Source organism: Phasianus colchicus, chromosome 4, assembly GCF_987193195.1.
Source record: "Phasianus colchicus chromosome 4, bPhaCol1.hap1.1, whole genome shotgun sequence".
Classification (NCBI taxonomy): domain Eukaryota; kingdom Metazoa; phylum Chordata; class Aves; order Galliformes; family Phasianidae; genus Phasianus; species Phasianus colchicus.
In genome coordinates this window covers 70,009,206-70,020,275 of record NC_143439.1, presented here as the reverse complement: position 1 = coordinate 70,020,275, position 11,070 = coordinate 70,009,206, and positions in this window count along the sequence as shown.

The following is an 11,070-nucleotide window of genomic DNA, read 5'->3' as shown; positions in this document are numbered from 1 at the left end:
GAGTGATCAGGCACTGGGACAGTGGTGGGGTCACCATCCCTGGAGGTGCTCCAGAACTGTGGAGATGTGGCACTGAGGGATGTGGTCAGTGGACATGGTGGGTTAGGGTTGGACTTGGGATCTTAGAAGTCTTTTCCAACCTTAATGGATCCAATTCTATTACACTCCTTTGCCCCCTGTTTGCTTGATCTGTACATTCACGTTTCATCCACAGCTGGTGCCCAGAAGTCAAATTGTTTGGAACTGTCTGGTGGCCAGGAGTGTGAGAGATGTACAGGTAAATGAAAACAGGCATCCATTTCAATGCTTAGCAGGGAAAACCTGCAGAAACTGGGGTCTCTCAGCTCCCAGACGCAGGTATGTAGGCATCACTGCACTCACTTAAAACATGGACCCAAAGGGCAGCCCTACTGACCACAGCCTTGCCCCTCTCTGAATTTGGAGACGCACGGTTTTACTGAGGAGCTGAGCTCAGCTATAATCACCCCAACAGATCTCCAAAGGCAGACATTTCTCTCTCCTACAGACGTCTCCTGGCACTTCACAGTGCTGCCCATAGAACTGTGTCCTTTAAGAGCATCTCTACTTATCTCAGGGCTTGGCCCCCCAGTGGGAAATGCACCTCTTATCACTGTGAGTGGCTTTGACAAGAGACTTCTTGGGACTGTTTTGATGCTGCGTACTGTGTTTTGTTGTGAGGATGAGATGGGAAAGAGTGGGGGAGGAAGCTTTTGCCTCTCAAATATGAGTCATATGAGCCCATACGACCCAGCTCGCCTCTCCAGGCCTGTCTTTACCTGTCAGCTGGATTTTGCTTGTTATGGTGCAAAGCTGGCCTCTGAGGGTTTGTCTCTGCAAACAAAAATAAAACAAAAGCAACAATAAGAGCACAGCGAGCCGCGTCTCAGGCAACTAATGCTAGAGGGAGGAAGACGAAAATAGAGGAGGGAATCTTCTTTTACCTGTCCAGAACAATTTATTTCTGTCTCTGCCGTGGCTGTGCAGGGACAGGGCAGCGTCTCCAGCCCAGGTAAGGAGCATGAAAGCAGTTAGAATCATAGAATCATTAAGATTGGAAAAGACCTTCAAGATCATCAAGTCCAAGCATCCACCTACGACATGGACGTGGCTTGCTCTGCACCTCCCAATGACCAAAAACATCCTGGGACCCTTTCTGTCCCTCAGCTAGGAATCTATGATTCCAGTATGATTCCTGGTGACCGTGTGCTGTTTTCCCAATGCACAGAGCAAGTGATTTTTTCGGGTCCTCAAGGGGGCCCACCTAGAAATGCTGTGATATATGTTCACTGGGATAGAGCTAAGAAAAAAACTCTCTCAAGCAATTATGTCTTGGCACAGATTTATGGATTCATGTCTCCCACGCCCTGCCAATCACACTATGCTATCTCAAGTTCCTACAAAGCCTTCTACTCCCTAACCACAAAAATAAGCATGAAAGATAACTCCAATAACAAGATAAGTAGTCACTCAGGCTGGGTTCATCTCTTTAAACATAGAACTATGGGAAATGCTCTGAGTTATCTCAACCGACCTCCAGTAACATCTCAATACAGGTGAGAGCATCCCACAGCTCCTCCGTTGCAGCTGCAAGTCCCATATGGATGTCTCAGGTATCTCAGGTCATCTCAGATCATAGAATCATGGAATTGTTTGAGTTGGAAGGGACCTTTAAAGGTCCAACTCCCCTGCTATGAAAAGGGACATCTACAGCTCAACCAGGTGCTCAGAGCCCCATCCAGACTGATCTCCAATGTCTCCAGGGATGGGGCATCAACCACTTCTCCGGGCAACCTATGTCAGTGACATTAAATGACATCAAAGCACTAATATTTGGAGAACTATATACCCTCTGCCATTTTCTGCTTGCATTTTTTTTTTTTTCTTTTTTTTAACAGAGATGGACCAAAAACACAGCCCTTCCCTAGCCTGGATCCAAGGTTCCCACATCTTCAATCTTTTATTCTCTTGGACAAGATCACACCAGCTGGGTTCTTTAGCCAATGGGCAACTAAGACAGCAAATAGCACTTTAGTGATTCTTGGGTTGAAAATACATAATTCTGTGAGCACCACACAGTAAGAACTGGCTTTCTCTGTAGTTCTATTCATGGATGATTGGCTTTGCTTGTTGTAATCGATAAGCAATCTGGGTTAAGTGTTTCCCAATGGGAATTACTGGGCATGAGGGACTGCAGATCTCAGTCTGCGTCTTCTTTTCATCTTCTCACAACTGAGGTTTCTTTCTGGCCATTTTTTCATGAACAAATATCTTTTGAAATTGCTCCCCTTCCATTAAATTTGGGGCTCAAGAGCTGTCTGTGATCACAGGCAGAGTGCCCTATTGCAAGTATTTTCCAGGTGGTCGCCTGCATCTCAGCTGGCTGCCACTGCTTTGCTCCATGGCCAATGAAGACCCACAGCCAACAAGATCTTACAGCCAAAAAACACAAAGCAGCATTTCCCAGGAACGATACAAAACACATCCAGAACAGGTTGGATGAACTGCCCTTTCAGTGACTTTTTACACCACCTGGGAAGGAGCCCAGGATCTGAACTGCTCAAGCAGTTGCATCCAAGCATTGGGAATTTAATGCAGGGTGAGGTGAGTCCTACACTCAACATGCCCATAGGAACCTCATGCAGAGAGAAGGCTAATAGTGATGGAGCTTGCTGAATGCTATTTTGTTCACTTAATTACCTTAATACTTTACTCCTGACCTTTTTTTTTCACATCTATACCAAACAACATCTCAATCAAATTCTCAGTGATTGCCATTCCCTTCAAGGATTTGAATTGCCCTATTTCTCCACACATTTTCAGAAATCATGTACTAGAGGAGTTTACCTCAGTGGTTCCCACTGCACAGATCTGAAAAAAAAAACGATGCTACAGAACTATGGGGACAACAGATCTGAGGTTGCCCTATTTCATTCAATTTTAAAGCATGAATTTTGCTGGAAAGCCAAGGAGCAGGTGAAACAAGACCAAAGGACAAAGCATTCAACAGCTCTGTTTGGGTGTGATAGATGCTTTATTTGCACAGGTCAATGATCCATTGCACTATATAACATCTTCATTACAAACGATGCATAGTTTAAAAAGTAATCCCTCTTCCCTTTGGGTCACTGTAATTCATGAAAATTCTCATTATATCACAGCACATCTTTCAGGTTCTCCCCCCCTGGCTTGCACATCTTTATCAAACCATCTCCATTTGAGCAACTTTCCAGCTCGTATGTAAAACAGCACAGTCCTTGGGACAGTATTTCATAACGAACAGTTAATCATCTTAACTACCACCGCCTTCCTGAATAACAGCTCGGCTGTTCTTTCATCTCAGCACAACCGGTAAGGGAGAATCCTTCAGCTCTGCATGTGAATAGAGCACGCGCTCCCGGTGAGAATCTGGGTATTCCTTTTTACATTTCAAAAGGCAGTTATTGTGCAAAATGCATCTAAAGGCCCCAGAGCGATTGTTTGTTGTTGTTTTTTTTTTTTTTTCCTAGCACCTCAGTGGATTTAATCTAGCAAACTGTCAGTTTCCGCTGGGGTTTTGGCATAATAGGTTTTGCTGCTTGCTTAGTTTTATCATCATTCCAGTTCAGCCTGGGACACATCTCCTGCTGAAGAAGCAGTTGATCTTTTGTAGATGGAGACCTGAAATGCAGAAACTACTGCAGACCTACTGGTGCTTTTTGTCTGCCCACAGCTGCTCCCTCGGTCACCTGGACATGGCAACACGCATGCATTGTGGAGCCCTAAAAGACCATTTCCATCTCTCCACCATAGAATCGTTCAGGTTGGGAAAGACCTCTAAGATCCCCAAGCCCAACCCCAACCCATCCACCGTGCCCATAACCACATCCCTCAGTGCCACATCTTCATGGTTCTGGAATACCTCCAGGGATGGTGATCCAGCACTCCCTGGGCAGTTGTACCAGCATCTGATGACTCTTTCAGAGAAGAAATTTTCTTAATATGCAACCTGAGACTTCTAATCATGTTGTAGGCCACCTCCTGATGGCTTACAGACACCACTGGTGCAAGGTGTCTGTCTGCTTCAAGACCTGATGCTACATGCATCTACTTCAAGACCTGATGTTACATGCTGCTATCATTTTCTTACCAAAGCTGTACTTTTTACTGCACCTGGAAAAAAGAAAAAAAAAAAAAAGAATTGTTCATCTGTGATAGAAAGAAAAAAAAACAGGTTCTTATGAAGTACCTGTGATCTAAATTGTTTAATTTTGTTTCTTTTTAAAAGCTTATTCTCAGGATTTTTACTAAGGAAAAGGGAAGTTAGTTTGAAAAACTTAAATGTAGCCGTTAAATGAGAAAATTGAAGCATTTTCATGCAAGAGTGCTAAAATATTTCAGCTGTCAAAATGTTTCAGCGTTTGCAGGGCTCTTTCCAGCTGAAGTAATGGGTGAATTAGCAGGAATTCACAAAGTGTTTTTTACGACCCAGACCAGCTTTTTGGTAGTAGCTCCTATTGCCTCTGACTCTGGACAGAAGGGGTCATACTGTGCACCACCAACAACCCCCAGTTGCTGCTACAGCCCTACTGAGGTAAGACCTGAGTCATCTCTTCCCCAGTTGTGACTTCTGCCCTCATGCTCACCTGTCAGCCAACCTGGACAGCAAGTCTGCATCCAAGGAGTCCCTGTATAACATCCTAAAGGAGCTCGTTTTGTGTTTGTCTCAGATGAAAATGCCCAAATCAGCCCTCAGTGGATGCTGACGTTACCCAGAGCCTGAGCTCTGGCTATTAGTACCAATGGTGACAGCACACTTCATTCCAGAATTTAGGAGGAGGGATGAGCTTCAGAACATTGCGTGGATTTCCTCTGAGGTCCATAGGGAGAGATGGCTTTGATGAAGGGAACTCCTCCCACCCTATGTGGTGATCAGGCAAAATGCAAGGGCTGAACCACCTGCAGGTACTGAGCTCTCTCTACTGCCTACAGAGGAAGCATGGAAAGCTGCTGAGATGACACAACTAAACCTGAGATGGCTTATACTACGTGATGAGTGTCCATTACAAGAAGTTACTAGCTTTGGTGCTGACATGAGGTATGGGAATTAAGGAAAGATCTGTATCCAGCAGGTCCAAGCCAGACCCATTATCAAATAGACAATGTTGGTCTGGCATAGAATAATAGAAAGGTAGAATTGTTTGATTTGGAAGGGAACCTTGAAGGCCATCTGGTCCACATCCTCTGCAATGAACAGGGACACCCAAATCTCCATCAGGTGCTCAGAGCCCTGTCCAGCCTGAAATTGAGTCTCTCCAAGGATGGGGCATCCACCACCTCTCTTGGCAACTTGTCCCACTGCCTCACGACCCTTATTTATAAAAACTTCTTCCTTATATCCAATCTAAAAGACTAAGTATGAGACACTGTATTCCACAGATATGGTCCATTTCAGTCATTTAAGCTCAGCATCACTGGAAGCAAAAATGTTTTCCCTTGGAGGCTGCATGCACATATGCTTTCATGCTGAAGGGTTGGAAATTATCCTCCCTCCCCCATTGTCACATAATGTCAACAGAGTCACCGCAGATGTTAAATTGGGATAAGCCACAGAAATTATCATTATCACAAATTCCTAAGCAGGCACTGAACTGCCATTTAGCATCTTGGGATTGTTTGTAGACGAGCCTGTTTTCTCCCACAGATAGTTTAACAAGCAATCATGGCTCTACTTACAAAATTTGACCAGAGATTTGAGAATAGGAGAAACCCGTTATTCAGGTTGGATATTAGGAAAAACTTCTTCTCTAAAAGAGTGGTCAGCCACTGGAACATACTGCCCAGAAAAGTGGTGGTGTCACTGTCCCTGGAGATATCCAAGAGCCGTGGAGATGTGGCACTGAGGGACATGATTAGTGGGCATGGTGGGGATAGGATGGTTGGGTTTGATGATCTTGGAAGTCCTTTCCAACCTTAATGATTCCATGACTCTTCAGTTGTGCTCTCTGAGTTGAGCAATTCAAGCTGAAGCTCTGAAATCTCCATCCTCCTCCACCCCCAAATCACAGCCTAAAGCATAAAGGGATATTTCAGGCCCCAAATTGCCTGCGTGTGACCAGACAGCAGCTGGGCAAGCCGGGAAGGTGCCAGGAGCTCCTGGTGGCTTTATTGGCTCCATCTTTCCCAGCTGCAGCCTCACCCACGTCCTCTCCAGGGCTGAATGAGCCCAGAGCTGGACTTCTGTTTGCCCAGAACAGAGCATCATTTTCATACTTAAAAAGGACTGATTGCATTAAAAGACCTTGGAGGATGGAGACTCCCCAGGCACGAGGGAGCCCAAACTGCCAGCTTTCTCTCTGATCAACGTGCAATGCTAAATCAGGGTTTTTGAGCCTCTTGAAGAAATCTGTAGGCGAGGCACCGGAAAGGCTCCGGAGGCTGCCGTTGAATTTTGATGATGTTCATCCATTATGGATGAAGAGGGGTTATGTAAGAGTCTTTCCCTGGCGTTCATCTGAGGCCAGGCTGTCCTGGGCTGCGGACGGAAATGTGCAACTCATCCGGAGGGAGAGTAGGACTGGAAGAGAATGAGGGGCAACTGGGACTGCTCTGCTTTCCTCCCTGCTCCCAAATAAAAACACAGCACTGGGTACAGCCTTGTCCTCTCTGTACGGTAACCCTAGCTGCATGAAATATGCAAAAAGCCTTTGTTTGGACATAAATCATAGAAACATAGAACCATTTGAGTTTGAAGGGGGTCTTTAAAGGCCGTCTGGTTCAACTCCCCTGCCATGAGCAGGGACATCTACAGCTTGATCAGGTGCTCAGAGCATGGCCCAACAGACACATCTGTATCTGTTACCTTTGCACCTCCTGGGAAATTTCCGTGGAAGGATTTCCCTTCCGTCCTCTCCAGGGATGCTCTGACCACATTTGTCCCAGGGGTGCCAAGGCAGCCAAAGCTCGTTCACTTCACTCTCATTAAAGGAAGAGAATAATGAAGTCAAACAGTTTGCTAATGCACTCTGAGATCTGTCCACTGATGAGGAAAATGAACAGCAGTTAATTAGGAAAGGTATTATTAAGACAACCAGATCAGAACCTGGATGGATAGTTTATTACTGACTCTTCCCCAGACCTGAAGAGCCTATGACTGTGTTTTTGGACACCTTTTTAATACTTTTTTCCTGACTTCCTCCACCACGGTGGATTTTCCACTAATTTGCTCATTCTCCTACAGGCACCCAAACCATGACTGTCTGCTGTTGACACTTCTGCATGTGACTGCAGAGCCCACACCAGTCAGATGCTGAAGAGGTCTTTGTGTCTTCACGATGGTGGGCAGAACATGGAAAGCATTCAAAATGCAAACAGGACCCACAGTGGGAGGGAATGGCAGAATCCATCCCTTCTTGCAGATCTGCCCGGGGATGTGAGCCAGCAAAGCTCTTTGCAAAACCTATAATCAATGAGTCTTAACACATTGAGAGAGTTCTTCATCCTTAAAAAATCAAGGATCAGTACAAATGCTCACGTTGGAATATTCTGCAGGATGTCCCTTCCAGGAAACCAGTCATACCACCAGTTCCATCCAAATACTTGGGACAGGGCACACTAAACCCCATCTCCTGCTTCCTTTCCTACAGCAACTCTCCCACCCAGGAACGAGCCCTTCCCAGCCCTTTGCAGACCTGGCAACACTCATTTCCCCAGGCAGAGGCACCACTCAAGGTGAGGGTGGCCCTCAGTGGGTAGAGGACACTGTGCTCCCCACCCAGTGCTCCATCTCTCTTGCCTCCTGAGCACTGCTGCAGATCAGAGTGACGTCTCCACCAAACTCATTGACATGGACAGCTGTGTCTTTGCCTCCATTTGTGAGGTTTCACTGCTTCCAGAAGTTCAACGTGGGCAGAAAGGGTGTCAATTTCGTTTGCATTGCTTTCCACTCAGTTTCAAGCTCCCGCTGCACCTACCAACTTGGGTGCTTCCAAAACAATACTGTTCCATCATAGAGGCATAGCAGAGCACTTCTTGTGCTTTCCAGGAATTTTTTTTTGCCGTCCTCACAAATTAGGGTGACCTTTTCTGACCAGGAAATGTGTTGCACTAACAAGACTGCAAGCGAAAATGAAATGAGCCTGCTGCCTAGGGAGAAGAGCTTGCTTGTTTCCATCCTTTCCTTGCTCCTCCCATGAGTGCATTGTCTTTGATTCAGGATTTCCTGTATTCTCCTGCTACAGGAATTTCCTGTACAAACCTATAGATTTATCTATGCCTTCTTCAGATTCGAGAACAAACTATTTATATCCACTTCCCATTGGATCATCCCAAAATCCTGCTCTGGTTTTAGCTCCCAGCTAAGCTGAGTTGAACACCAGCTGTATTCATGCTGCAAATGTGGAAAATTGGGCAGAAGCTCCCTCTGCAACTGTTTTTTTCTCTATCTGAGCATCAGCTCTTCCTTCCTCCCACGCAGGGAGGGTCCAATCCAAGATGGGAGCTGAGTTTCCTTAAGACCAATTCCAGGAATCTTTAACTCACATCAGATAAGAAACAGAAGGTGGAGAGCTTCAGGATGAGCTCCAAGACATGAGATGGATGGATGCAGAGTGACATTTCTGATAGGAATATCAGCAAAACAGATGTTCCCAGAGATACCTCTGGAGAATGGAGTAGTACGTCCTCCTTGAACTGTCCTCTGCTGTGAATGGGTGATGGAGAGATGGGAAGGAAGAGATGAGCTTTGCTTGACCAAAAATGACCCAAACCAGCTAAGGTGTTAAAAAGCCCTTGAAATGTTTTTTTCTGATGCTTGAAAACTAAGTTATAACATCCTAAGGGAGGAGAGAAATCTGGGGGGAATACATGATCCTGTTCATACATCAAAGAGAGAGGGACACAAAGCTGTAGGCATATGTGGAACAGTCTCATAGTATTTTTGTGCACCATCTCTGAGCCATCGTTCCTCTTCCAGCCATGCTCAGTGCTATAATCTGAAAGAATGGCTCCTGCTATGGAGTTGTGTAGAAAGTTACATCCAGGACAAGCCTACAGAGAATGGACAGAAATGTCTGCTTTGCAGCCTCTAGTGGAGAGGCACAGACCTTTATCTGTTCAGAAGATGCCACTGCCCTCTGCTCAGGACAGATGTGGGGCAGTCCCTTCCACTAAAAGCCAGAAGTGAGGTGGGATGAAGGTCTCAGTGCCTCTCATGTGGGTGGAGGTATGCGCTGTGAAGTAATGAGCTATGCTTTTAAAGAGACTCCTTGCAAGAGCCAAAAGGGACTGGTGTCCAGGCTAAGGGAACGTTCATGCAAGGAGACATCAGTCAGTGAAGAGATGGCCATGGGATGACAGACATCTTGTCACATATGCTACATGGCATCACCAAGCAAAAGCTCTCTAGGGGAACACACTGTGCTATATAGCCCTAGGTGACTGCAAGGAGGGCATCCTCTCTACCTGAACGGGGAGTGTAGTGGCAGATGTGCCTCTGGAGGTATTTTTCAGCCAGATGAGCTCCATGTTGAAAACTAGACAGTCTAGACTGTTACATAAACATCAGAGACAACATGAGCATAAACCTGTTTTCTTGCGCAGATAGCTGGCCAGATCTATGAATCCAGGAAGGGAGAAACACGACTCAGGCACCTTTCCATCTGCTCATCTTCAGCAGCATAAACTGTTGGAAAAGAGCAACATTTTTGGCCAAGAAAAAACTAAATAGCCACATAAGACATCTCATAACACATAGCCAATGTCTCTCAGCTCCATCAACCACAGCAAACACCACATGGAAATCATTAACACCCCCTAATAGAGAAGACAAAGGCCACAGCTGAAAGCACTGCAGCCCCTAAATGTTTGGATTTCACCCACCTGGCAGCTCAGGTGTACTTAGGCCACTGATTGGTACGTTTGGAGGAAGGGTATAAGGATGGCTGGGTCTTCCTAAGGAGAAATCAGATAGAGAAACAGGTAGGTGATCCTCTTTCTGCTATTCAGAGATGTTTTTTCTTACAGTAGTCATTTTTCTTAGGAGCATCAAAATACAATGCTATGGGACCTAGAAAGTCTTCTCTTTTAAAATGATGTGAATGCTTTGTACTAAAGCAACTCTTTCAACATAATACAGCCAGAGCCTGCATGGATCTTATCCCATTTTGGCTTCCAAGGTATATTTCAGCTTAATTTTAGCCTCTTGCTGATTGTTTGAGGCCTTCCTTGGAGACATTCATTTTCATTCACCCCAAAACCTCACAACTGTAACCTCAGAAATATTTTGGGCTGGTGATTGGGCCCTCTCTCAATGGGTGCAGGGCTTTTTTTTTTTTTTTTAATTATTTTTTTGAAGGATGAGTTCAGTGGGCATAGCATCAAATAGGCTGATGGTTGGACTTAGTGATCTTAGTGGTCTTTTCTAATCTTAAAAAGGGAACATGGGTGGCAGCTTGTTTTTTTTGGTATTGTTTCAAAGTGTTTTGAGATCACAAAGACTTGAAGTGTGAGTCACTTCTGGCACACAACTGGCTCATCTCACTTTATAAGCCTTTCCATGCGTGCCACTTCATCCATTTGGCTTTAAGCTATGGATCTAAGGCATGTGCCTCGCAGTCTGCTAAAGGAAATGCTTGCTCAAGTTGGGTCAGTCCTGAATTCCTTAAGACAGAAAGGAAGGAATGAAACAGGGCATTTTCTGCTGACAAAGGGGAGCAGATGAAGTGAATCTGACCTGGCATGGAACCTATTGCCTGCAGAATAGTTGCTGGAGAGAAAACAAAGGACAGAGAGGAAATGCACAAGTCCTTTTCTATTCTGTAAACCCAAGCTCACAATGATGAAATCTGGTGCCAATGAATTATACAAATGCTTATGCAATTAGAAGGAGTTGCAGTCAGTTCTCCTGCAGCCAAAAATAGTCCCATGCCCCAGCAAAGGGCCTGCCTGCCTTCACATTGTGTTAGGGAGAGACAGCACCCAGGGCTGCTGAGTGGGAGAAGCCTCTGAATAAGGTACTCTGTCTGATGGTAGTGGAAGGCAATGTAGTGCATGGGAGAAATGTGCTGCTAACCC